Source organism: Haemaphysalis longicornis, unplaced genomic scaffold, assembly GCF_048455015.1.
Source record: "Haemaphysalis longicornis isolate Haplotype H1 unplaced genomic scaffold, Haemaphysalis longicornis Haplotype H1 scaffold_1, whole genome shotgun sequence".
In the NCBI taxonomy this organism is placed as follows: Eukaryota; Metazoa; Arthropoda; class Arachnida; order Ixodida; family Ixodidae; genus Haemaphysalis; species Haemaphysalis longicornis.
In genome coordinates, this window is record NW_027526203.1 from 477610360 (window position 1) to 477636786 (window position 26427).

The window sequence follows — 26427 nt, forward strand, 5'->3', positions numbered from 1 at the left end:
TCCGGAGTAGCTGTTGTAATGGACGACATATTAGTCTGGGGCACAACGAAGGAAGAGCATGACAACAACTTGACCGGTGTGCTTGCACGCTGCCGTGAGCACAACCTCCGTCTGAACTCGCAGAAATGTGCCTTTTTGCAGGAGCAAGTTCGGTACTTGGGACACGTTTTCACCACGCAGGGACTGAGCCTTGATCCCGATCGCGTCCAAGCCATTTTGGACATGCCAGCGCCGAGTAACAGTAAGGAATTGAGTCTTTCTCGGAACAATGAATTACGTGCAGCGCTTCATTCCGCGAATGTCTGTGCTCACCGCCCCACTTAGAACTCTGCTGCGCAAAGATATTGCCTGGGTCTGGACTGAAAAAGAGCAAAGCAGCTTCAATGAGCTGCGCCAGGCCTTAGTAACAGCGCCAGTGCTTGCTTACTTTGATCCGAAAAAGCCAGTCACCCTCTCTGTTGACGCCAGCCACATGGGCGTTGGCGCCGTTCTGATACAAGACGGCCGCCCTATCGCTTTCTCGTCTAGATCGCTCAGCGATGCGCAGACGCGGTACGCGTAGATTGAAAAGGAAGCTCTGGCGATTGTGCATGGCTGCGAAAAATTTCACTATTATATTTTCGGCCAGCCTGAGGTTACAGTGGAAACCGACCATCGTCCGTTGGTGCCAATTTTCAGTAAGCCACTTCACCAGTGTCCACTTCGACTGCAACGAATGCGACTGACATTGCAGCGATACGCCATCAATCTACTGTACAAGCCAGGAAAAGAGCTGTTTTTGGCTGATGCGCTCTCTCGTTTTCCAAGCAAGGCCTTATTGGCGGAAGAAACCGAGCGTTTCAATGTTAACGTCATTGCCCTCGTTCCAGCTTCCGAGCGTCGCCTCGAGGAGCTCCGTGCAGCAACCGCCAACGATCCTGCTCTGTCGACCGTCCGATCCTACGCCGAGACTGACTGGCCGGAAAACAAAGAGGACGTGCCAGCAAGCGCCAGACCATATTGGGCGTATCGAGAAGAGATGCATGCACAAGATGGCCTCGTCTTTCGCAGCAACAAGGTAACCGTACCAAGCGCTAAGAGAGCAGAAATCCTTCGTCTTCTTCATTTGGCCCACTCAGGGGCGGAAAAGATGAAAATTCGGGCAAGGAGTGTCATGTTTTGGTCATCAATGTCCAGCGACATTGACCAGGTTGCAGCATCATGCAAAGTTTGCCAGGCTCACCAAAAGCAAAACACGAAGATGCCTCTACTGCCTCATGATGTCCCCACTCTGCCATGGGAGATAGTTGGCATGGACTTATTCCATCACGCTGGTAAAGAGTTTGCCATAATTGTAGACTTCTACTCCTTTTATTTTGAAATACAGGAGTTTCAATACACAACAGCCCGGCACTTGAAGGAGTGGTGCGCGAAAGTTTTCTCTGTCCATGGCTTACCAGTGAAGCTCTGTAGCGTCAACGGGCCCCCCTTTAGTAGCCAAGAGTTCCGTGAATTTCTGCATGAACTAGGAGTCACCCACGTGACGTCAAGCCCTTATCATCCTCGTGCAAATGGCATGGCCGAAAGGGCAGTTCAAGAAGCGAAAACGCTACTAAAGAAGTGCTCCTATAATAGCCCCGACTTCTATTTAGCTCTGCTTGAGTTGCGCAATACTCCACGTGATGCTATTTTGAAGTCACCTGTGCAGAGACTGATGGGTCGACAAACGAGAACGCTGCTACCAGTTCCCTCCTGCCACCTGAAGCCGTCACCATTGCCAAGCCGGGAGGTGCACACCCGTCTCCAGGATATTCGCCACAAACAGACGGTCTACTACAATCGAGGAGCTAGGGACCTGCGCACCCTCTCACCCGGTCAGAGGGCCTCGTGTACGACACGCACACACGGACGTGGTCCCCGGTCGTTGTGCTGGGATCAGCAGGAGCTCCCCGCTCTGTGCTAGTGAAAACGGAAGACGGCCGAGAAATGCGACGCACACGGGAACATCTCCGGGAGGTTCCAGAACTACCGTGTCCCGACACTACCCCAACACCTTCCTCAGGCTTGCCAGACTCCGGTCCCGTTCCAGAGCCGCCACTACCACGGAGAAGCTCTCGGGAACGTCGCGAGCCTCGTCGGTACCCCCTTCCGGAGCGATCTTGATTTCACCAAGGAAAGGAAGATGTAACCGAGTTGACACTGCCGCGATAACGAGCGCAAGCTGTCGCTCCTGCGTGAGCGTGACGTCACTCGCCCAGCCTACATAAACCCTTCGTTATCGGCAATAAAACGTTGTTCGACCCATGCCGTCAGCTCGTTCACATCGGCAAAAAACGGTCGCACAGGAAATGATTCAGAGAAACGAATAAGAAATATCGGCAGTTATTAAGAGGTTTAGGATGACACTGAGGTTTTCAGTAATACTGTGTAAAACTAACGTGCGAGAGTTTTGATATACGGAGTATGTGCTTAAAAACAATGCGTAAAAAAAGCCGCCCGCATCTTCCCACGGGGGGAACTCGAGTAAATGCGTCGCATCTACTCGAGTCAAGCAAAGCGTCACGTCAAGCGTAAGCCATGCAAAGACGCCCTTGACTGAATTCCCAACACGCGCTCCGCCGCTTATATACGTTGAGGGGACTGCGTAAGCCGGTCCCAGTCGACGACGTTGGCGTACTTGTAAAGCGGCGTGGACTCTAGGTGTTTGAGCCAACCGCGGATGTTGCTTGGCCGGAGAACGGCACACCGGTTATATGCGCAGCGTGCCCGAAGGAGAGGAAACCGCGGAAGAGAGAGTACTGCACATGCGCCGGCCCAAGCGCGTCTGCCGCGGCTATGACGCAACGTGCCGCGGCTATGACGCAACACAATCCACTTTAATCCAATCCAATCCAAATCCAATCCAAGCCAATCCAATCGAATCCAATCCAATGCCCTCGCGAGAGAGTGTTCGAATCCAATCCAATGCCCCTCGCGACAGATGTGTTCGCTTTCGCCTCGACTCGACGCGCATGCGCAGTGAGCGTGCGGACTACGGACGCCAACGCGGGTGACATCGTGAGTTACTGAAATGCTCTGCATTTAAAATCCGAAAAATAAAAACCACATTTCACTATGCCTCGTCGCACCGTTTAACCACACAACAACAGCTGCCCCGGTGTACCGGGCGTTTTCTTTCGTGCATGACCACTGCGATGAAACAGTTGATACATTTTCAACCGTTATCGAAGGGAACTTATTACACACTAATTTACCTTTCCAAACCATATAGTGAGAGTGAGGGCTGCCTGGACGGTAACACATGTTGAACATAAAGACCACGATAAGTGGTAACACTGCCTGGTTCATAGTAGTTGTGGTGATACTGTCGTGTCCGTCCACTGCCATGAAGACCCGCTGTATTTCAGCCATCTTAGACCCTGCGTGTTGCAAAATTGCTCCACTTGGGGGCATTGCAATGATTTCGAGTTTCAACTTTACGTACTTTACACAAGCACGACACGCGAGCACAAAGTCGCGAAACGTATACATGAATTTAAACGCTGTAGGTCCGTCAGGCTTGCTCTCCTTCTGCCCTATAAGTGTCTAGGCACTCCCTCCCGCATCCTGGAAACAGCGTAGCGGCGTCCACAGGCGACAAGTCATTTGTGTCTGCCTATTTTGGGCAGGGGCGCTGGCACGATCAAAAGCATTGTTACCCGCAAAATTATCGTCGTCATCATCGCCACCAGCCTATGTAGGCCCACTGCAGGGCAAAGGCGCCTCCCATTAAGCTGCAATTATCCCGCTCCTGTGCCAACTGCGAGCAATTTGTCACCGCGCCAATGCAGCGTACGCGTCGCGCATGTGCACGAGACGGCCGCCTGCTTGGGCGCCCAAATCAGCAGCCGTCCAACCCGTTTGTTTCCATGTTGACATTTCGTCCCTCTGTCTGCTTGAGACAAACTCATCAAATCGCATACATGTTCCTTGTTTGGGGGCAATAAAACCGCTAGAGAAAGTAAAGCAAAATTTCATGGCGCCGCGGCCGTGCAGAGGCGAGCACGTTCGAAGTCGCCGTTTTAAAGACGGTTAGCCCTCGGCGGAGGCTCGCGCCAACGGACGGGCTGCCGCGTTAGCGTACTCATGTCGTCGAAACACTACTACCCACGCAGAAATGCGGTGGGAAGTTTGTGACACGCCTGTCCGCATAGTGTTTGAGCCACCATATCCTACGCACTTGAGCGTTCTTAACAGAGATTGCGTTGGAAGTTTCTGTCTCTCGCCGCGGTGAATACTTCACTTACCTGTCTCAGGTGCTCTTACTGCGTTGCTGAAGCTGCGCCCGTATTGCTTCCATTATCGCGGGCGCTGTCCTCACATACAGCACGGCAAAAACACTGCAAAGTTGTTGCGACACCGACCAGCGAGATCACCTACACTGTAAATGGAAACTAGCAAATGGAGTTTCTAACAGGCGATGTGCCTTAAGAACTCCCAATAGAAAAAAATTTCATCTCTAGTTATGGTGTAAAAATGTGGGTGAACCACATTTTCATTCCAGTAGTCAATATGAGGAGTAGAAAAGAGAATTTAGAACTTATTTACCGCCCCTTCCTTCATGGAGTTCCTGGCTGGGTTTTCTCCCAAGCCCCCAAAGAACTACCCACATATGGTAATCGTGTGAAGCGGACGGGTGCCATGTTAGTCTTGTGTTCTTTCCGTGTATCAGCACTTCAACCCTGGCTTAATCCTAATTAGAACGAGTGAGCAGGACGCGACGGCTGAATGCAACTACAAAACCGATACCGTACGTATACCCGGACAGATAGTACTTCAGCCAGCGCGTTCACACGCAGATAGCGGGGCCGTGTCATTTCAGTCTGTTTATTTTGGTGATAGCTGTTGTTAGACTTTGCTGCTAACAGAAATACAGTGTTCGCCGTAGCAACAATTGCAATCTTCATCTCTCCGCTTGCTTGCGCACATATAGACGATTTAAATTCCCGTGCCGTGGCGTGCCAGCGCGCCAACGCACCCGACTGCAGCGACACAACTTGCCCTGCCGGCGCGACCAGCACGACTTGCAGCCCATCTTGCATACGGCCTGCGCTTTCGGGTATAGTTCCTACTTTTCACAGCCGCTAGTTCGTGGCACTGCGGCATAACCCTCGCCAGTTGATTTACAGCACGCGCGGGGTAGAAGAGCGGCAGGCGCGCAGTCGCCGCTTGGAAGACACGGCCACCACAAACCAGTGTTGTATACGTTCCCCTAAAACAGGAACGAAAGCTAGTTCATCGTTCCTTCCCAATTTTGAAACGAGTTCCCGTTACAAGTTCCTTTATTGCGAAAGTGTTGGCAGTGTTGGCAAGTATGAACATTGCCACCGGACTTACACGTTTACATTTGCCTGTGGGCATATGACTATTGCTCAGCATCTGTGTCACTTTGGCCGTAATAAGGTGGCGAATTGGGCGAGTTGGAGTGCGTTCACGATGCTCAGCGTAGACGAAAACCGGACACGAAGAGTAAGGACGACACAAGCGCTTCTGTCGTACTTACTCGTCTTGTCCGGTTTTCTTCTGCACTGACCGTCATGATCACTTTGGCCGGCTGGCTGAATCAATGGACCAAAATTTTCCCGTTAAAGTAGCCCAAGTAAAACTATCGTCTTCAAAAATTGTGATTGAGTTTCAGTTCTTTCTGTTTCGCCGGCCTATGGCCGTGACACTCCGCGTTTAAACCTCCAAACAGCACAACGGGTGTGTCAACGGTAGCGGCATGCAGCCTATAGCGGTGCGTGCACGCCCATTCCTTCCGTCCCCAACCCGTGCGCGCATAAGCCTGCCACCACGCGTGCTTAGGCGTGAAATCATCATCATCCTCATCACCAGCCTATCTACGCCCACTGCATTGCAAAGGCCTCTCACATAGATCTCCAATTATCCCAGCCCTGTGCTAACTGCGAAAAATTTATCCCCGCTAACTTCTTGATCTCATCTGCCCTCCTAACCTTCTGTCGCCCCCTGCCACGCTTGCCTTCTCTAGGGATCCACTATGTCACCCTTAATGACCAACGGTTATATTGCCTTCGCATTAAGTGCCCTGCCCACGTCCATTTCTTCTTCTTAATTTCAGCTAATATGTCCTTAACATGCGTTTGTTCCCTATCTCACTCCGCTCTCTTCTTCTCCCTTAATGTTACACCTATCATATTCCGCTCCAATGCTCGCTGAGTCGTCCTCCATTTAAGTTGAACTATTTCAGTGAGCATCCAAGTTTCTGCCGCGTAGGTAAGTATCGGTAATATGCAGCTGTCATACACTTTCTTCTTCAGGAACAATAGTAGGCTGCCATTCATTATCTGAGAATGCCTGCACCCCATTCTTATCCCAATATTTCTGCCTCATGGTTGGGCTCCTGGGTTACAACTTGGCCTAAAAAGATATATTCCCTTAGCACTTCCATTGCCTCACCACCTATCTCAAACCGCTGTGCTCTCCCGAGGGTATTGATCATTACTTTAGTTTTCTGCTCATTAATTTTCAGGACCACGGTTCTACTCTGCTTGTCCAGTGCGGTAAGCATGCTTTGCAACTCGTCCCCCGAGTTACTTAGCAAGGCAATGTCATCAGCAAATCTCAGGTTACTCAGGTATTCTCCATTAACCCTTACTCCCACCTGATCCCAATCCAATGTTCTGAATACCTCTTGTAAACATGCTGTGAATAACATTGGAAACATTGTGCCTCCTTGTCTGACGCCCTTCCTATAGGTATTTTACCGTTCTCCTTATGCAGGACGATGGTATCAGTGGACCAATTGTAGATATCCTAATCTCACGTAATGCTCGTCTGCATCCTGGTTCCGTAACGCCTGAATGACTGCTGAGGTTTCGATCGAGTCAAATGCTTTCTCATAATCTATGAAAGCTATATATAGGGGCTGAGTATGCTCCGCGCACTTCTCTATGAACTGATTGATCGGGTGAATATGGTTTATTGTTGAATAAACTTTACGAAACCCTGCTCATTCATTAGGTTGACTGAAATCTAAGGTGGCAGAAATTATGTTAGCGATTACCTTGGTAAGTAGCTTGCAGACGACTGACAGTAAGCTGATCGGCGTGAAATTTTTTAAGTACTTTATGTCACCTTTCTTATGTATTAAGATTATGTTCGCGTTCATCCAAGATTCCGGTACAGTCGCGGTCATTAGGCATTGTGCATACAGGTTTGCCAGTTTTTCGAGTAAAATTTGCCCGCCATCCTTCAAGAGGTCTGCTGTTGTCTGATCCTCACCAGGTGATTTTTCCCCTTGCATTTCTTTCAAATCCTTCTTTACTTTATCTGTCGTTGCTGGTGGGGTGTCTGTATCCTCTGAACTGCTTCCTCGTTCGGTATTATCCTGGATGTCGCTGCTAGTGTACAGATCTCTGTAGAACTGCACGGCTATTTTATCCCTATTTGTGATGATGACATTGCCTTGTTTGTCTTTAAGTGCATACATCTGATTTTTCCCCATGCCTAGACTCCTCTTCACTGCTTTCAGGCTGCCTCCGTTTTTTATAGCATTTTATGATGTGAAATAAACGGACGAAAATGTCGCTCGCAAAGCCTTTCGAGCTAAATAAGAATTAAAGCCTCACGTCGGCCTTTCAAGCACGCAAGTTGCTCTTCATCCGTGAGGCATTTTCAGCAACTCGACGAGGTGAAATTTGAGGCGGCAGCGGTTGTCCGCCGTTTCTACGCCGTTCCCAGTTCTGTTCACTCTCCACAATCATCTGATAACGGCGCTACGGCCATAATTATCCGATTGCGCAACTTGTGAAATTGTGGCTCAGTGGCTAAGGCGTTCTACTGCTGTGCACAAGGACGCGGAGTCTATTCCCAGCCGCGGCGGCCACTTTTCTGATGGACGCAAAAGGCAAAAACGCCCGTGCGTTCGAGATTTCGGCGCACGGTAAAGGTCCCCAGGATCGCCTGTGAGGCGTCGGCGTGTTAAACCCCACACACAATCAATCAAACTTCTGAAAGAGGCACCGGGGGTGGCCAGGAGAATAACACTTGTGAAAGAAGGGCCGGCGGTGGCGAGGAGGAGCGCCTGAGCGGCGCCGAGTAAACCAGCTTCATCGGAATGAAAGCGACGGGGGGATATGCTGCTTCGCAGTAAAATGTCGTCGGGAAAGAAAATAGGGGGGCCGCGCATAAAAATGGCCCGCCGGTTACGGCGTCCCTTTCTCTCACTGAGACAGCAGTATTAGTACAGCTGTAGATAGGGACCGAGCGCTCGTCCGTGTGTATTCTTTCCGAACGGTGTGTTTCTGCTGCGCTACTATTAATCAGCAGTATTAGCAAATAAATAAAATAAAATAAAAGTGGCACATGGCACCTTATCATTTCTCTTTTGTGTTCTGCATTGTAGTAGCGCTGCAACTAGACAGGCTTTACGACAGGTGTCCTCCGTGAATATCCGCGCCCCCCCTGACGTTGACACACCTGTTTGGGAAGTCAGGCGAAGCCTTTTTTGTGCACGCTGGACCTTCGGTGCGTGAGGAACGAACTACGTCTCACTGGCTTTGTCTCTACGCTGCGTCTCACGCAGGCTGCGCCAACGAGCTGAAAGCCAGGGGAAAAGAAGGAAACATCTGCGACGGCGTCGTCGACTGCCCAGACTTTTCAGACGAGACGTCGTGTGGTGAGTCCTGCAACGGGCGTCTCCCGCCCCGCTGCTTTGTGAGTCGGAATCGTGCGACCGCTGTTTTCTCTCTCCGTGCTCGGCAAGCGCTCAGAGCAGTGGCAAATGGCATGAAGGCGCCTGTTCGGGTCCGGTATGCCGTTTAGTATTCCTAAATACATTGGTGCGAGGGGGTAAATATTCCCGGAATGAAATCCTGCAAGGATTGAGAGCTCACTAGCAGAACCCCTTCACTTTTTGTCATAAACTGAGCTCTATTCTTCTGTGCAGGATAAACCTCGGCTGTAACTGTGTCACATTCTCGAAACAGACGTGAAATGCACGCTTCCTCGCTCTTCCCGGCATGTGTGAGTGCGGTGCTAAGGATATCGACGTACTTTGCTTCGCGGATCTCCGACATTTGTATATGACAGTATTTGTTTCGCGGATCCTCCGCCATTTGTCGTCGTAAGCAGCCTGAAGTATCGTTGGCGCATTCGTTAGTTTTGTAGAGCTGGCGACGTTGCTCGTTGTTCACTAGAAGACGCGAGACGATGTCGTCCTTACGGCCAGAGGAAGGCGGCCCTCGTAATCGTAGTGCGCTTACCAACTGCTGTTTCTTAGTTCAACATAGGACCTAGCGTTCCGTTGAAGCCAGCAGTGGGTCGACCACCGTTGACGTGGAGTCCGTCAGTGCCCCACGATATGCGTGCCGTACTCTCGTAGTCGTGGTGCGGTTCGTCCGCGTCGTTCGTCTGTTCGTCCGTTCGTCCTCCCGTGGCCTCAAATCCTGATCCTGTCGACTGCGCTGTGTTAGCTAGGTCGTTGCTCGAATGAAAGGCTAAACAGAAAAAATTTAAAATGTTTAATTAGACATACTGAGGTTGCATATACAGCATGACAAAGGAGGTCTAACACGGGGCACTGTCGTAGGGCGACGCACTGCGAGAAGGCGCGTACACGGCAGAGAGCGAAACGTAACGTAAGCACTCGCGTTGCGTCTGGCATCTCCTCGTGTTCTCAGGAATAAAGCACCGGAGTCTGGGGCGCGCCATGCTCTCGTGGGGCTCGGGGCTTCTCGGCGCTGCCGTGGCTGTAAATTGCGGTTGTCTGCATGTCTTCTGGCGGCAGCTTTTCTCGTCTGTGTTCGTTTCTCGGTGCGCTGAAATTCTCCGAATCAACGGAGCTTACTGACAGTACTCACTTCTACTCAATCTGTACTCACCTGCACTTCCTTGTACACAATCTGCGCTAACAGTTGATCGTATTCAACATTGTTTCTACTAATTTGGTCAAGGAATCAACCAATTGCATTCACGCGCTGAACTCCGTCAATGAAGAGCACTAAGTTACAAAAGTGCGGAGAATACGATTGCGCACATCTGCACCAAAAAGTGGAAGAATAAGGTGGGGTGGATTGCGTTGCGTTTTAACGTAGTTGTAAACGTGCATTATCGATGCAAAACGCACATCTAGCATTAATTTAGACCTCGTCAGTTTAACAATCGTGAAATTTTCCTCCACACCAAAAATTTTTCTGAATGGCAACGATAGTAGACGAGCCGAGACACGCTTTGAAACAGCGCCGGCTCCAACTGCAGTGTCAGTGAATCACCCGCCGTCATGGGTCGTTACCCGGCGTCGTTTCCGACCGCTTCGTAGACAAGTTTCCCGTCACAAAATCAAATTTATATTTCGTGCGTACCGCTAAAAACTGAATATCAATTCCAAACGCCACTAGGAGCAAACATTTTGCTTAAGGACGTAAAAGACAGAAATCCCTCGTGCCTCAACAAACCCTAAGCTTCAAGCACTTGGAGCCGTATCGTCAGGGCAGCTATTCAGGGCAGAAATTTGGGCTAGTTGGTGATGGGACTTCGACATGGTGAAAAAGCGCACTAAAACGAGGACACAAGAAAAAGGCGGTGACACGGGACGAGCGCTAGACATCAACTATGGCTTTATTCACAAGAAAGGCTATATATACACACATACAAATGCGCAGAAACGCAAAAAGATACACAGGGCGCAGCTTTCACAGAACATGATATTGACGCTGTAGATAGGCTTTCTCTTTTGTGTGCAAGGCCAGCGACGGAGTGCTCACGCAGTCATCTTTTTCCTTGAAAATACAAAACGCCTCAAAGATTTCCCTTTGTAGTTGCGTCCTAAAGCTGCGCAGGACGCGGGTATTATGAAAGTCAGGCGTGCAGGTGCACCGCCGGCAGTGATCTGCCAAATGTCCTCCCCCCACCAATGAGTTTACGGCTGCGCGGTGCTCTCTCAGTCTATCATTAATGCAGCGTCCCGTCTGGCCGACAATCTAGTGGGATCCTGTATACCACACCTACTTTACATTCCATAAAGCGTGTGGCGTGCTTAGTTGTGCAGGCAGCCTTCCCAGCTTCATTATTCACGGCTTTGCACATGCGTGCAAGCTTGCCTGGGGCCGAAAAAACAACCTGGGTGCCGCATCTTCCCGCCACTTTTTTGAGCCGGTGGGACAGGTTGTGCACGTACGGCACGATCACGGGCCGCACCTTCAAGCGTTCGTGTTGATTGGCTCTGGGCTGGTTCTCTGAATTTGCTTCTTTTATAAGCTTCCAGCTATGGAAGCCAGCAATTCTGCTGGAAAACCGGCATTGCTCAAGCGTCGAGCTTGGTGCTGAAGGCTGCATGCCACCTGGTGACAACACGACTTTTTGAGAGCAGCGCGCATGCAATTTTTGGCAATACCCCTTTTCACAATTTTTGGCAATACCCCTTTTCACTTAGCGCTCATGGTGTCTGATAAAGAGGGTGGATTTGTAGTGCTCCCCAAGGGTGACTTTTCTGAGAAAGCACAGCAAGCTATAACGAAGAATTTTATTTCAGTTAAGTGCTCAAAGAAACAATTAAGGAATAAGGCTATGTCTCTCTGTGATGAGATTAACTTGCAAAGCCTGAAGAAAACCATCGCTGGTGCGAAAAAAGACTTCTTAGATGTGTTCTTTTCAGCAAAAACGCACAAAGAGGGGATTCCATTCAGGGCGATTGTGACGGAGAAGGATTCATGGCAAGGAACCCTCTCTAGATTTTTGCAAAGGCATCTTAAGCTGCTTAAGGTGAATGACCCTTACCTCGTGCCTAACTCAGACAGTGTTTTGACCGTTATTACAGAGTAGGAATATCCTCAGCAGCCGCTGCATGCCTTTTCTATAGACGTTGTAGACCTGTTCTACTCAATCCCACAAAGTGAACTTTTTTGTGCCGTTCGTGAAAGCATCGACGACTTTGGCCCTGTTGCCTTCCAGAATTCTATTGGTTTTAACATTGACAATTTTATGGAACTATTACGATTTTACCTGTCCTCTACAACAGTTGCTTTTAATGACACACCCTTTCTTCAAAAGGAAGGGATTTGTATTGGTTCTTGTATTGCCCCAATTTTAAGTGATCTGTTTTTATCCTTTTGTGACAAGCGTATCCACACGTGCCTTGACACAGTCTGCGGTGCAAAGGTTTTAAACGTCTTTCGGTATGTAGATGACTACCTGGTAATGTTGAAGGATGTGCGTGCTGAGGATTTGACTGAAACCGTGAGCCAAGTTCTAGGCGTTTTTAATTCATGTGGCAAAGGGCTCAAATTCACTTTTGAGTTACCTGAAGAGGGATGCCTTCAGTTCCTCGATTTAAGCATCTTTTTCCATGACGGTCAGGTGTGCTGGAGATACCAACCCAGGTCCAAAAAACCAGTCCTTTACTACGATTCGGCCCATTCCAAAATTGTGAAAAGGGGTATTGCCAAAAATTGCATGCGCGCTGCTCTCAAAAATGCGTGTTGTCACCAGGTGGCATGCAGCCTTCAGCACCAAGCTCGACGCTTGAGCAATGCCGGTTTTCCAGCAGAATTGCTGGCTTCCATAGCTGGAAGCTTATAAAAGAAGCAAATTCAGAGAACCAGCCCAGAGCCAACCAACACGAACGCTTGAAGGTGCGGCCCGTGATCGTGCCGTACGTGCACAACCTGTCCCACCGGCTCAAAAAAGTGGCGGGAAGATGCGGCACCCAGGTTGTTTTTTCGGCCCCAGGCAAGCTTGCACGCATGTGCAAAGCCGTGAATAATGAAGCTGGGAAGGCTGCCTGCACAACTAAGCACGCCACACGCTTTATGGAATGTAAAGTAGGTGTGGTATACAGGATCCCACTAGATTGTCGGCCAGACGGGACGCTGCATTAATGATAGACTGAGAGAGCACCGCGCAGCCGTAAACTCATTGGTGGGGGGAGGACATTTGGCAGATCACTGCCGGCGGTGCACCTGCACGCCTGACTTTCATAATACCCGCGTCCTGCGCAGCTTTAGGACGCAACTACAAAGGGAAATCTTTGAGGCGTTTTGTATTTTCAAGGAAAAAGATGACTGCGTGAGCACTCCGTCACTGGCCTTGCACACAAAAGAGAAAGCCTATCTACAGCGTCAATATCATGTTCTGTGAAAGCTGCGCCCTGTGTATCTTTTTGCGTTTCTGCGCATTTGTATGTGTGTATATATAGCCTTTCTTGTGAATAAAGCCATAGTTGATGTCTAGCGCTCGTCCCGTGTCACCGCCTTTTTCTTGTGTCCTCGTTTTAGTGCGCTTTTTCACCATGTCGAAGTCAGGGCAGCGCTCGTATCACTTATTTTCGGTCAAACGCCCCAACAGCGAACCACACGCATTCCCCACACATCAGCAACGATTACCGCACAAAACATATCGTCTGTAAGAAAACGCAACAGCAGCCCAACAACCTCTTTCAAGCATACTTTGAGGTATTCAGGCAGCTGCGAGCCCAGGACGTTGACCTCCAGCACTGCGTCCGGGCAGGGCGATGGCACAGGAATCGCAAACTGAGAAACAATTAGTCGCTTCCAGTTTGCCGAATCGGAGGAGACAGCTTCTCTTCCCTCATCATAAACGCACAACTGGAGGTACAAGGAAGCAAAATAGAGGTATTGCGAAATGGGTCGGCAAAGGGCGGCCGTATCTATCTTCATAAAAAGAACAGATCACATCGACGTTACCCCTATATCGCTCGTCTATTCTACTACGCCAGAAGATGCAGTTCCAGCAGAACGGCCACTGTGGCCGCCGCTGTTTCCCAGTCGTCTTTCAAGCGCCACCCCCTAGGTGTGAGTAGTAGTAGTAGTAGTAGTAATAGTAGTAGTAGTAGGAGTAGTAGTAGTAGTCGCAAACGTTTATTGGAGCAAAAGGGAAAAGGAAGAGGGTGGTGGTGAAGCGTCCCTAGTCCAGGATGCCTCTTGACCGGGCCTACTGAATGGCCCGAGAAACAAGGGCCCTCTAGCGGGCCGGGTCCGGGATGATCAGCTCAGTTTCCCACTGCTCCGGGGTGGGGAAGGGGGTGGGTTAGAGGAGTGGGGACAGGAGTATACGAGGTGGAATGAGGTTCGTGGGGTGTCGCAGTGTGAACCCCTGTTATTTAATGATATGCGACTCCGCAATTTAAAATCAGTAAAAACTAAGCTTGCAACCCGTCCCGCGCTGATTGCAAATGAAAGGTGCTAAACTGCAATGTGTTTACCAGCTCAGCTATGGTTTTACGTTCATTACATGAGCAGCTTTGTTATCGGGCAGGCTTTTCAGTCACGCTTGGCTTGTTTTATTACGAAAAAGGAAGGGGCGACACTGCAAGTTTACCCCGCGCTACGCAGCGCAAAGTTTCAAGTTTCACGGCGCAACCGCGACAAGTTCTCCCTCCCTGATATTTACCTCTTCTTGTCGTGTTCCTAACGGGCCGCTGGAAAGGCGTCAGGATGGCGCCGCTTCTTTCTTTCTTTCCAGCATTGGTGCCAGGGAAGCTATCACGGTGCTAGGAAAGGAGCTGAGGGCAACAGGCAGTGGGATGCCTCTCATTGGCCGATGGCGTGGGTTAACCGAGGCCACCAATGCTTATTTAGACAACGGTAGCTTTGAACAGGGGCCAACGTTGCCAAATATTTTAACGCTCTCGAGGCACATCGTGTCGCTCAACTTTTGTCAGCATGTGTTTCTTTGTCCGATTATCATTGTTTGCATTTGATTTCAATATCGTGTAGAAACTTCCTTTCTTAGTGAGAATAAGTTTTCATGTGTCTATAAGTTCACGATGTCTGATAAGGGGTGACAACGGGAACTTATTGAAAAGGTGGGTGGGGGATACGGGCCCGATAAACTTAACCTGGCAGTCTGGAGTGGGAAGTACGAGTGGCGGGTATGGGGGAAGAGTTTGGAGGGGGGAACACGTATTCGGTCCCCTCCATTTCTGTGCTACGTTCGCATGGCGCCTCCGAGTATATTATATAAATTTGTCCCAGCTTCCAATTATGCAAGGTGGTAAATACCATCGTTACAGAGATATCATCGTTATCATCGCTAAATATCATCGTTAGCCTTTGTTACAGTGCAAACAAACTCCACCAATGCTTATTTAGACAACGGTAGCCTTGAACAGGAGACCAAAGTTGCCAAACATTTTATCGCTTTCGAGGCACATCGTGTCGCTCAACTTTCGTCAGCATGTGTTTCTGTCTCCGATTGTCATTGTTTGCATTTGATTTCAATATTGTGTAGAAACTTCCTTTCTTAGTGAGAATAAGTTTTCATCGGTCTTGCGAGGTCAAAACAAGCCTCGATGCACACTGTAGGGAATAAAGGTAGTAGTACCCGATGTTCCGTCGAGCCGTATCGGCTAGATCCAACCAATAGCCTCAGTTACGGTTAACGCAATGTTTCATCATGCAATGTTGCATCATCCCCGGTAGCTCTTCGCAACACCTGCTAGGCAAGTAGTCCTTCCGAGTGACTGATTGGTGAGCACTCTTTTTGCGACTTCAAAATTACTCCACTGACACTCTGTAGAAGATGACCACTTCCATTCAATGGCATTATTGAAACCGAAAAACGATAAGTTATCATTGTATGATTAACGTGGTCTTGTGTTCTATTTGGTGTTCTTCTTTTGCGCGGGAGGAGGAGACGGAGCAAATTTCGGGAGGAGGAGTTAGAACAAAAAAAAAAAGGAAAGAGCGGTCACCATGGTATAGACGGTATTGTTGAGTAGTTTAGCGGTCAATTTCTTCGCTTGGCAACAATGGAAACGGCCACAGGCATGGCCGATGCGCCACGGATACGGCCATGGAGGAAAGAATACTCAGGAGAGGCCCCTAGCACCCCAATGCATTGCGAAAAGTGTGGAGGAAGTCACGTGATTTTTCTTGAGCCCATGGACAATGTTGCTTACTTGTTTACAACTGCGGCGGCCAAATTTGGGCGAATAGAACGGACAAATTTTTAAGGCGCTTGGTATTTGGCTGCTTCGCTACGCTTGCAAACCAGCGCAGTCGCTACGACAAACGTTTTTAGATTAGGCCAGTTTGAAAACTCTGCCGTGGGAGGCGTCTGCGTTCGCCATCGCGCGAGCCTGTTGCTATGACGACGACAAACGCTACTTTCCCAGGCTTAAGAGCTGAAAAATCGTCCTTCTATCTCAAAAACGAAGGCCGTTGTTCGATTGAAACTTTGGGTGAGGGTTAGAATTGGCGAATTGAAGGCGAAATCAACAGCTTAGAAGATGACATCGCACCGAGGAATTAGCGACGAAGCTGTTTTCGCTTCGAAGCGGGAGGGCAGGGCGACGCCATGTTAGTCAAATCAAACCGGAGACAGCAAAGGATGATGGGATAGAGTGCTGGGCTCCGTGGGCTCAAGTCATGGCGGGACTCGGCTTCACAAATGTGACGTCAGGGCCTCTCCTAACCTTTTCTTTCCTCCATGGATACGGCGCAGCCTGGGCCACTGCGGCCGCACGCCGAAGAAAAAAAAAGACACCGGCGTGCGTCATCTGCTCCGTTTCAATCCGATTGGAAAGTGTGGCGCCAAAAGAGATGTTATTAATCGCACTCACAGTGAACTCGACGCAATACTTTGTGTTCGGCGAAGAGTTCGTAACGTAAAACACAGTCATGCGTTTCACAACCGTGCTTAGCTGGACAAGTGCCGCCATCCCGCGGAGCCCGACGTAACGAGTGACGGCGCCAACGGCGCACCGTGGCCTCCGCGCGGGCGCACTTCCACGGTTGCACGGAGGAGAAGAGGGGTATAAAAAAAAAAATCGGCCCCTTATATAAAACGGCCCTTTCACGAGGCCTTCCACAGTGTGAGCTTAAACTCGGCACAAGTTGCTAGCGAGGGGTGGTCGCCCCTCCAGTAAACAGCAGATGAAGGTAGGGGAAGAACTGCCACCGAAATTCAACGTCGTCGTCAGCTTCCTCATTACACGGTGGCATGAACGAGAAGCTGCGCATCGGGTTGCCATTCGAAAGCAAAACGCTCCTCCAGTGGCAAGATGCCAGAGCTGTTCGACAGAATATGCGAGGCGAAACAAGCCGTCGCACGCGTTTATTAACAACCCACAACAACCCACAACCTGCACGGTGGGGCTATATGCTCAGTTGGAAATTGACAGCACGAGACCATAATCCTACCGAACCTGAACAAGAAGTTTCAACACGGGAGCCTAATAAAACCATATGGGCGCACGTACATCAGCCAAACTATCGCTTGAATGCGCACAGCGGAATGGTGCGGACAATTTCGATGACACAAACCATGCAGTTGATTTGACGCGAATCACATAAATTAACGGTTTAAATGAGCGGTTCGGCTCACGAAACGACTACACAGCGTGACTGCGTCTACGGAAACTGCTGAAGACCGGAAAAGAGCGACGTCGGTGCGCGTAATGCAGGCATTGTTAGCAGCACCCCCCCCCCCCCCCCCCACCCACCTCTCCTCTAAAACAACTTCAACGGAGCAAGCGGAACGAAGCAGCTACGCGTTCCCACGCCGCGTATTTGTAAAAAAAACAACTGCGCCAATCAACAGGTGCCGTAGAAACGGAGCAACTGTGGCCGCGCTTCCCGCCGGGAACTCACCCCCTCGTTTTTCCCTTTCCACCGCGACCACTTCGCGAGCGACCGCCGAATAACGCTAACAGCACCAAACTGGGACAGGGAAAGGAGGGAGTCACAGTTTCTGTTGTCGGATTTTACCATCCTTAAGAGTTAAGCTGCACAGCGGCACCGCTAAATGCTTGCGACACTCGTGCACGCGCGTCCAGACTCGATTTCGTGATGGAACTTGTTTGCACTTCTGTACTCACGAGTGAATGTACTCACGAGTGCAAGCACTCGAAAATACAGTATGCATGAGTATTGTACTCATGATTCAGCTGTCATGGTAACAGCAGCAGTATAATTTAGATGCTGTTGCAGAAGACCTCGCTTACATCTGTAGCTGCGACAGTTCCACTGCCATATCCAGTACGTAGTCTTAGGCACGGAGCAAGATATGTCTTAGGCTTGGTCAGACGCGTGGCGGGCGCTGTTCGCGCCAAGGAATTTGGGGGTATCTGCCAGAAGAGTGGACGGACACATATGCGTCTCAGATGGGCGCTGTGACCTACCTGTGGATGCGATTTGCTGCATCACTGTGCGGGAATGCTCGATGGTTGCACCTTTAGCGCCGGTTGCTTCTTTATTTATACTTGGTGTTCGGCAAGAGTGACCGCCGCAACACTGAGCTTGTCAGCTTTGTTGTCGAGGTGGGCTTCGAGTGAGCGTAAATGCTGCCACCGCGCCTGGTTGTGCAAGTCTTCCCCTGCTTGCCGCTTCGGCTGTCTTTGGGGTGTGCACGATTTGCGCAATGGGATGCGAACATGTGGCCGGTCTGTGTGGTTTGCAGGCTGGGCTAGTTGGCGTTTCGCTGCGTGTTTTCTTGCAGAACTAATTCTAGGGTATCACCAATTCGGGAGAGTTCGTTTTCATCCACCGAGGTACGAGTGGATCAAGCGCCTGAGCGTCGAGGTTACAGTCTACCCTGTACTATGGCTGGTGTCAGGCTTTGTCCTGGTGAGCAAGGAGTTGCGGGAGGTATCTGTTAATTTGCCCCAATCTGCGGGCTTGGATCGGGAGACCAGGACGTGGTGCCGAGGGATTTCAGGTCTTGTGGGATGACTCGAAGGAAGCGCATAATCAGCCGACGAGCTCGTGGAAGTTTGGCGCCGCGGTCGACGCTATTTGCGCTGGCGCAGGGCGTACGCCAGTTGGGTGACAATATTTGCAACTGTTCTCTCAGGCAGCACAGTAAAACTGCTGTAAGAGAGGGCCGACATTCGTGCGGTAGCTCAACGTGCCGCCCGCCGTGCAGGCTTTGTGCTTCTTCGTGTGTAACGACGATACTCTGTGCCCCGGCAGCGAACAAGGTAAGGGACCTTGTTTCCGGCGAAGGCAATGACTACTGAGCTAGTCTGGCCCAGGCGACGTGCGGGCAGGGCATCGGGGCTGCGGGACTATAAAACACTCCTCTTCTCAATGTCGGTTGCGGAGTCATATTCGAGAATGTTGTGACTCCCTTCACAAAATCTATTGGTGACGTTTGGTGCGTTTTGGCAGGGCCTCGCCAACCATAAGCTCGGAAATGCCGGCGTAGAGTTCAGCTAGGGCAAGTAGCGGTGTACTTACAACCAAAATGTTCTGTTTGGTGTCAGCGGCTTGAGTATACTTTCGAAACCGCTACTCGGAGGACACTGTCGCATAGCGTGCTCGGTGGCGTCGCTGAGGCGGACCACGTCGACGGATGACGACCTCGATATTGTCTTAAATTGGTCGCGGACACCGAGGGCAGTTCTTTGAGCTTTGGAAATGCCGCGCATGTTCACGAGGAGGTCGTGGAGGCGATGAGCTCGGAGAATCGCTGTGCCACGTCTCGCTGCGGCTGCTCTGTGCGTACTTGCGCCGGTGGCATGAAACCCAGCCGGTGGCGTTTGGGTCGAAATGTGTAAACTCGCCTTCGATTGCGGTCATCATTCATACTGTAGTGCACGTGCTGCGGTAGTGGAAGCAGCTGCTGCTGCGAGTGAAGCGTTGCCATCACAGCTGTCTCCTCCAGGTCCTCCGTCATGGCCGGGGAGGTCGGCCTCGCGCCCGTTTCACCTGCGCTCATTTTAACACCGGATAACTTAAATACTATGCAGTACACGAAGCCAGGCCTCCTATATACTTGGCTGGTTTAACAAAGACATGAAAGATTCGAGCACGTTCTGCTGAGGGAAGTGACTAGTCAGTGACAACTGATATCGTAGAAATGTTTTTAACGAAAGTCCCTGAAAACTATCCCTACAAACGCTTGTTCTGAGAGCAGTGGGGAAGACATTTAGGAGGTACTGTAGCCCCCCAGGGTTTAAGTATGCTCCTACTGTTTGCAAAAGAAACACTCCCCGCTACCAAGATCACTTCGCATTACAACCCACCGAGGGAGGAACGCAGGAACAGGAGCAGTCTGCAACTAGCTTTTAATGCACGAAAGTTATATCTCATATCTTAATTTCCTCGTAAGCTCCGCGTCAAGGAAATTGACATATTGTGTCAGTGCAGCGATAGCCGAGCAAGAGAGGCACGCGAGGCCCACCATACCAGGAAAAGAGGAAATGAGCGTGTCAGCGATATCATTAGCTTGCACAACAGCGAGACGATGTTCATTGAAGAGCATCTGGGAATTTCATCACCTGAAGTCACTGTATTTTGCTGCCCGAGCACGATGGTATTCCTCCGGTCTTTGCTTATGAGTGATGTTTCAATGAATATAAACTAGCTGCTGTCTGCGTCTGTCCTTGTGTTCTTTATGTGTGGTGTATGTAGTTGGCGCAGTTTACTTCTATAGTTAACATGCAAGAACTTGCCCAACAGCAATTCGTTCCAAGCTGTAACTGATTGAGTTGGAAAGAAAATTGGATAAATTTAGCGCTGGCTAGGATTGCATCCCAGGTCCTTCCGAATGTGAGACAGGCACAAAACTCCCCGGCCACTCGAGGTTGAGCATTCTAGCTGACTAAGTTTGAACCCAACAAAACGGCCTTCAACGTGGCTTGTGTTCTTTACAACAGGACAAATTTTAGTATGGCAATTATACAATCAGCAATTAGGTGAGAAGCAAAGCACGATACCACCAACAGCCTGTACGTAGGCCTAACAGAACCGACAGTTGGGACAGTTTATTTTGGTTTATCGTAAACAGCGCAACCAGAGTCGGACGAGAGAGGAGAGGGCATGCGTGTGTCCGCTCTTGCCCGTGTCCACAACCACCGTCGGAAATGTAGGGCTAACAAGTGGGATTGGTCAAGTCTCTAGAACATAGTAATCTAAAGAGGACGACAGGTGAAACGAATGATCATTGTCGTGTACGCCTACGCAGGTGAAGCACGGCCGCTTCGTCCGCCCCACGCCCTGTGCTCCACTTGCGAGCCGGACGAACAGCGAGCGCGCCTGTCAGAGAGAGAGAGAAAACGTCTTTATTTCTCCACAGATATGACGCGGCCTAACGTCGCGCTGGACGGTCCCTTGCCATCAGCTACCTATTCGCACCCAGCCTCCGAGGAGACAGTGCTTTCGGCCGCTGACGCTCGAGGGCTTCCAACACTTGCTGGACGGCGTTACGCTGGGCGTCGTAGTCCTTGCTAACTACCGCACCGGCCAGGTGCGGTGGTAACGTCTCTGTAGCACCTTCTTTCACGTTACAGTTCCACAGGATGTGAGCCATCGTGGCTCTGTCCTTCTCACACACCGCACACACGTCACTGGGATACACTTCCGGGTACACGTGCTTGGCTATCACTGGTGTCCAAACCGCGTGCGCTTGTAGCTGTCGCAGCGTTACCGCTTCTTGCCTGGTGAGCTTATGATGGGGCGGCGGAAACACCCGCCTGCTATCCCGATACCATGCCAGAGTGTCTTTGTACGAGGTGAGCGGTATCACCTCGTCGTCGTCCGTCCCCATAGGTCGGGGGTCCGAGCTTACGCCGCGACTGGTGAGCGCGCGCGCCGCTCGGTCCGCCTCCTCGTTGCGGTTCTCGCCCGTGCTGACCGGGCCGACGTTTGCCGGGAACCACTTCACCGTCACTAGCAGCCGCCTGGATTGTAGGGCCCCGCACACCCTCACTGCGCACGGGGACATGTTGTCTGTAGCGTAGTTCATGATCGCCGTTCGCGAATCACTAATCACTGTAGAGCACTTCGGGTTCACAAGCGCCACCGCAATGGCCAGCTCCTCGGCCTGATCCGAGCTCCGCGCCCGAACGCTTCCCGCCGTGTACAGCTCCCCGGAGGTAGCCGCGACCACGACTGCTGCGTACGTGCCCGGCCGGTCTGGATACTTGGCCACGTCCACGTAGTAGGCGCCGGTGTCCGACGCATGCGTCGCCGTGAGAGCTTTTGCCCTCGCGAGCCTTCGTTCTTGGTTGACGTCGGGATGCATGTGCTTCGGGATCGGCGGCACCTGCAGTTGGCGGAGCAACCCGCACGGCAGCGATGCCCGACTCCCTTCCCCTTGCAACCCCTGTCCGCGATAGCCTACCCTTTTCAGTATCGAGCGTCCTGTCCTCGTCTGCGCTAATCTGGCTAGCTGCGCTGTGCGCTGAGCTTCGGCGATTTCGTCTAACGTATTGTGCACCCCTAGCTCCAGGAGTCTTTCCGTGCTCGTGTGCGTATACAGCCCTAGCGCTGCCTTGTACGCTTTGCGTATTATCGCGTCTAACTTCTGGCGCTCCGCCGCCTTCCAGTCGTGAAACGCCGCAACGTAAGCCACGTGGCTGACCGCAAACGACTGCACGAGCCTGAGGGGGCTTGCCTCCTTCATGCCCGCGTGCCGGGTGGACACCTTCCTGATGAGCCGGATGGCCGTCGCCACTTTGGTATCCAGCTTCTTGATCGTAAGTCCGTTGTGTCTGAGTGCGTCAATGTGCAGGCCCAGCACTCGTAGTGATTTGACGTGCGGGATGGCCGTCCCGTCCTTCGTCTTCAAGTTGATGTCCGGCTCGGTCCGGCTGCGCCGCTCTTGCTCCTCCTGCGCGGCAGGATGATCAGGAGCTCCGACTTCGCCGGCGAGCACACCAGCCCCGTTCCTCGCAGCAGTTGATCCTCGATCTCGTCGATCGCTCGTTGCAACGCAGCCTCGATGTGGCAGTCGTTACCTCCCGTCACCCAGAGCGTTATGTCGTCGGCGTAGATGGTGTATTTAACGTCCTGGAGGCGTTCGAGTCTCTCGGCCACCCCGATCATCCCCATGTTGAAGAGTATGGGAGATATCACCGACCCGTGCGGTGTACCCACGGTGCCCAGTGTCTTGTTGGGGAGCTCCATGTCCCCGGCCCCGATCGTCGTCGTTCGGTCGGTGAGGAAGTCCCTGATGCATTCAAACGTTCGCCGTCCCATGTTCAGACGGGACACTTGCTCGAGTATTGCCGAATGGTGGACCCGGTCAAACGCATTTTGTAAGTCGAAGCCCAGCACTAGACGGTTGTCTATGGAGCGAGTCGGTTGGTCGATCACCTCGTGCTTGATGAGTAACATGGCGTCTTGGGTGCTCAACGTGGCCCGGACGCCCAGAATCGTGTCCGGATACAGCCCTTCCTCCTCGAGGTACGACTGCCACCGATTGAGTAGCACGTGCTCCAACACTTTGCCCACACAGGACGTTAGCGAGATCGGCCGCAGGTTCTCGATGTGCGGTGGCTTGCCCGGCTTCGGAATAAGCACCGTCCTCGCCTCCTTCCATTTCTTGGGCAACTTGCCGCCACGCCAGCACTCGTTGTAGTATCGCGTCAGCGCCGTGACGGCCGCGTCGTTGAGGTTGCGCAGAGCCTTGTTCGTCACCTTGTCGGGCCCGGCCGCCGACCTGCAGTTGATCGACTGGAGCACCGCGCGGATTTCCCACTCTTCGATGTCCTCGTCGAGGCGGGCGTTGTCCGTGCCCGCGTACTCCGGGAGGGGGTCCGGCGGGGTGGACGGAAGGTACTTGTTGTTCAGGCGTTGCCGGACCTCCGGCTCACTGAGCTCTTGCTTCGCCTTAGGCAGGGCACGGGTGAGGACGTGGTGCTGCTTCCCCTTGGTCTTGTTCTCGTCCAGCAAGTGGCGCAGCAGCTGCCAGGTGCGACTCTTGTGTATCTGACCGTCGGCCTCCTGACAGACTGCGTGCCACTGCTGTCTGCAGAGTACGGCGCTATGTTTCTAGATCTCCCGATTGAGCTGAGCCACCCTCTTTCCGAGCTAGCGATTGTGTCGTTGCTTCCACCTGTCGCGTACGGAATTCCTCGCTTCGAGGAGGTGCGCGAGCCGACTGTCGGCCTGGGGGGCCGTGTCGTCCAGCTCGACTTCCGTGGTGGCCGTTCGCGCCGCCTCGTTGAGGGCCTGCGTCAACTTGTCAATGTCGTCTATCCGTTCTGGGATCCCGCCCACGACCTCGCGATACGCGTTCCAATCCGTAATGCACTGCGCTCTGGGTGCCGGCGCCCTGGATTTTAGCGGTACGACGATCTCCAAGATGCAATGGTCGCTGCCGAGCATCTAGCCCGTATTCCGCCATCGCACCCCGGCTCTTGCGCCGGCCGTCTTGCAAAAGGCCAGGTCGGGGTTGGTGTCTCGCAGTACCGACGTGCCGTGCCTCGTGTATGCCGCCGGGTCGTTGAGCAACTGGTATCCAGCGTCCGTGGTCTCCTCGAACAGGCTTCTCACCTTCGTCGTCGTCTTCGGGTACCCTCACGCGGTGTGTGGAGCGTTGAAGTCTCCGCACATCAGTGCGGCGTTGTCTCCGGCCAACTGGTTCACCTTGTGCACGAGGGTCCTGAACGTTTGCTGGTAGTGCTTCGGATTGCTGTAGATGTTGATCACGAACGTGCTCTCTTTCCTTCTCCTACCCGTGACGATCTCGACCGCTCGGTGCTCGATGGCGCTATTGCTCAGTAGTGCGTGCTCGAAGTAGGTGATCCCCTCTTCACCAGGGTGCACACTCCCTGCCCCGTTCCCTTCCCGATCGGTCTGGCGCTGGGTGGGCTGGCGTACGAGTGGTACCCCGGCATGTTCGGGGGAGCCTCGCTGTGCGTCGCTTGCAGTAATATTACATCCGGCCGTCGGGTGAGTTGCCCAATGTACTGTTGTAGTGATGCCCTTTTGCCTTGCAGTCCGTTCGAATTCCATTGCCAAACCACGAGCTTTGCCTGGGGGCTATTGCTGCTCTGGCCATACTGATCGTCGATTGGGTTGTTGATATTGTGCTCCTGCGCTCAGTCTCGCGATAGCCGCTTGCATCTGCACCAGTGTCTCCTGCATCGCCTGGAACATCTGCTCGAGCTTGGTGAGGCGGACGACGATGTCGGCCGTCGTGGCTTCTAGCGCCGCCAGCCTTCGGTTCGTGGACTCCTCGAATCTGTCAAAGCGCTCTTCGAGCCTGTCGAGTCGTTCCTCCACTTTTTGGATTCTCCTGTCGATCGTTCGCGTTTCGGTCGCTCGCCTCTTGGCCCGGGGTCCGGGCCCGTCCACCGGGACCTCCTCGTCCGTCATCTCCTCAGCCGGCGCCTCGGTCTGTACTTCAATCACGGGTGCTTGTGCTTGCCGCTGGTTAGCGAGGAGCATATCCAGCTTCCTGTTCATTTCCAACATTCGTGCGTCCTGCTCAGCAATCAGCTTCTTCAGGCGCTCATTCTCGTTCCTGAGCTTGAGCATCTCCGGGTTGGGTTGTGGTGGACTCGCCGCTTGTTTAGGCAGGGCCTTCTGCTCTGGTACGTGTGGCCTGGCTACGTCGGCCCACGCCACGCGTTCTTTCGATTTGGCTTCTCTGCCTCTCCGGCTCGCAGTGCGGCTGGCGCTGCGGCGCTGTCTGGCGGAGCGCCAGCGGCTGCTGCTGCGCTGACGTAAGCGACCACGCTCGCCCGCAGCTGGCTCCCGCACCTGCTCTTGCGCTACCACGTGGTCTCGCGGCTGCAGCTGCGGAAAGTCCGCTAAGCCTAATCGAAGCTGCTGCTGCTCCACGTGTTTGCGCTCCCACTGACGGCGTGTAACCACGTACGGGGTCTTGTATGGATTTTTACATCCCGCCACCCCGGTGGGATGTGTTCCATTGCATAGCTTACATCGTGCTTTACACTCTTTTTCGTGATCCGGGCCGGGGTTCGGCGCGTTACATGCAAAGCACACCTTAGTGTCTGGAAAGGGGCACACATCGGTTCGATAACCAACCTTGCCGCAGAGCGGCATACCTCAAAATGCTGCCGGTACAAGCTACACTTGACCAACATAGCGCGGTACTTTACATAATTGTTAACTTTGGTCCCCTCAAACACTACGATGACCGTGGTCGTGTTACCTATCCTGTGCGCGTCTAGTGTCAGGGGATTGGCCTCATTCACAATGTTGTCCTGAAGATCTTGATTCGTGTCCGTTAGCGCTATGCCTCGAATAACGCCCTTGGCGGTGCCGTTGGGTGCCGATAAGTAGGCATTGACCTCATGTTCTCTATCCCCGACGCATAGACGCCGGATTCCTGCATACTTACTAGCCCTGCTCTCGTGCGGGGTACTGACCACAATAATATTCTGGGCCACGTTGGTGCACATAGTATCCTCCTTAGACTCCTGGAGCGTTGCCCCTGCAGCCGCAAAAATAGCGGCCATTAGCCTAGACGAGTCGGTGCGGGCTACGTTAAGTCCGCCGCGTGGTCTAAGCTTAATCTCCTCACTCGGCAGCGTTCGCGGCATGCGGGCTGCCCGGATAACTCATGCTGATACTCTCTTCGCGTACTGTGCGCTACTAACTGTGGGGGTTGCAAGAAGGGAAACCGACTCACCGCTTGCCGCAGCGGCTGCTCGCTGCCGGAGTCGCTTGCCCGCCGCCTGCCATCCCTCCGTGTCTGTTGGTTGTAGATCGGTGCCCTGGACCATTACGGCCG

At 52.2% G+C, this 26427-nt stretch overlaps 1 pseudogene across 1 annotated transcript; it reads left to right on the plus strand.

Annotated features, from left to right (window-relative positions):
* Positions 1–249: 249 nt before the first annotated feature.
* On the plus strand, positions 250–2305 carry LOC144156302 (uncharacterized; annotated as a pseudogene). Its single transcript, XR_013319738.1, has 2 exons — positions 250–1057; positions 1688–2305. The product of XR_013319738.1 is annotated as an uncharacterized LOC144156302 (transcript).
* Positions 2306–26427: the final 24122 nt, after the last annotated feature.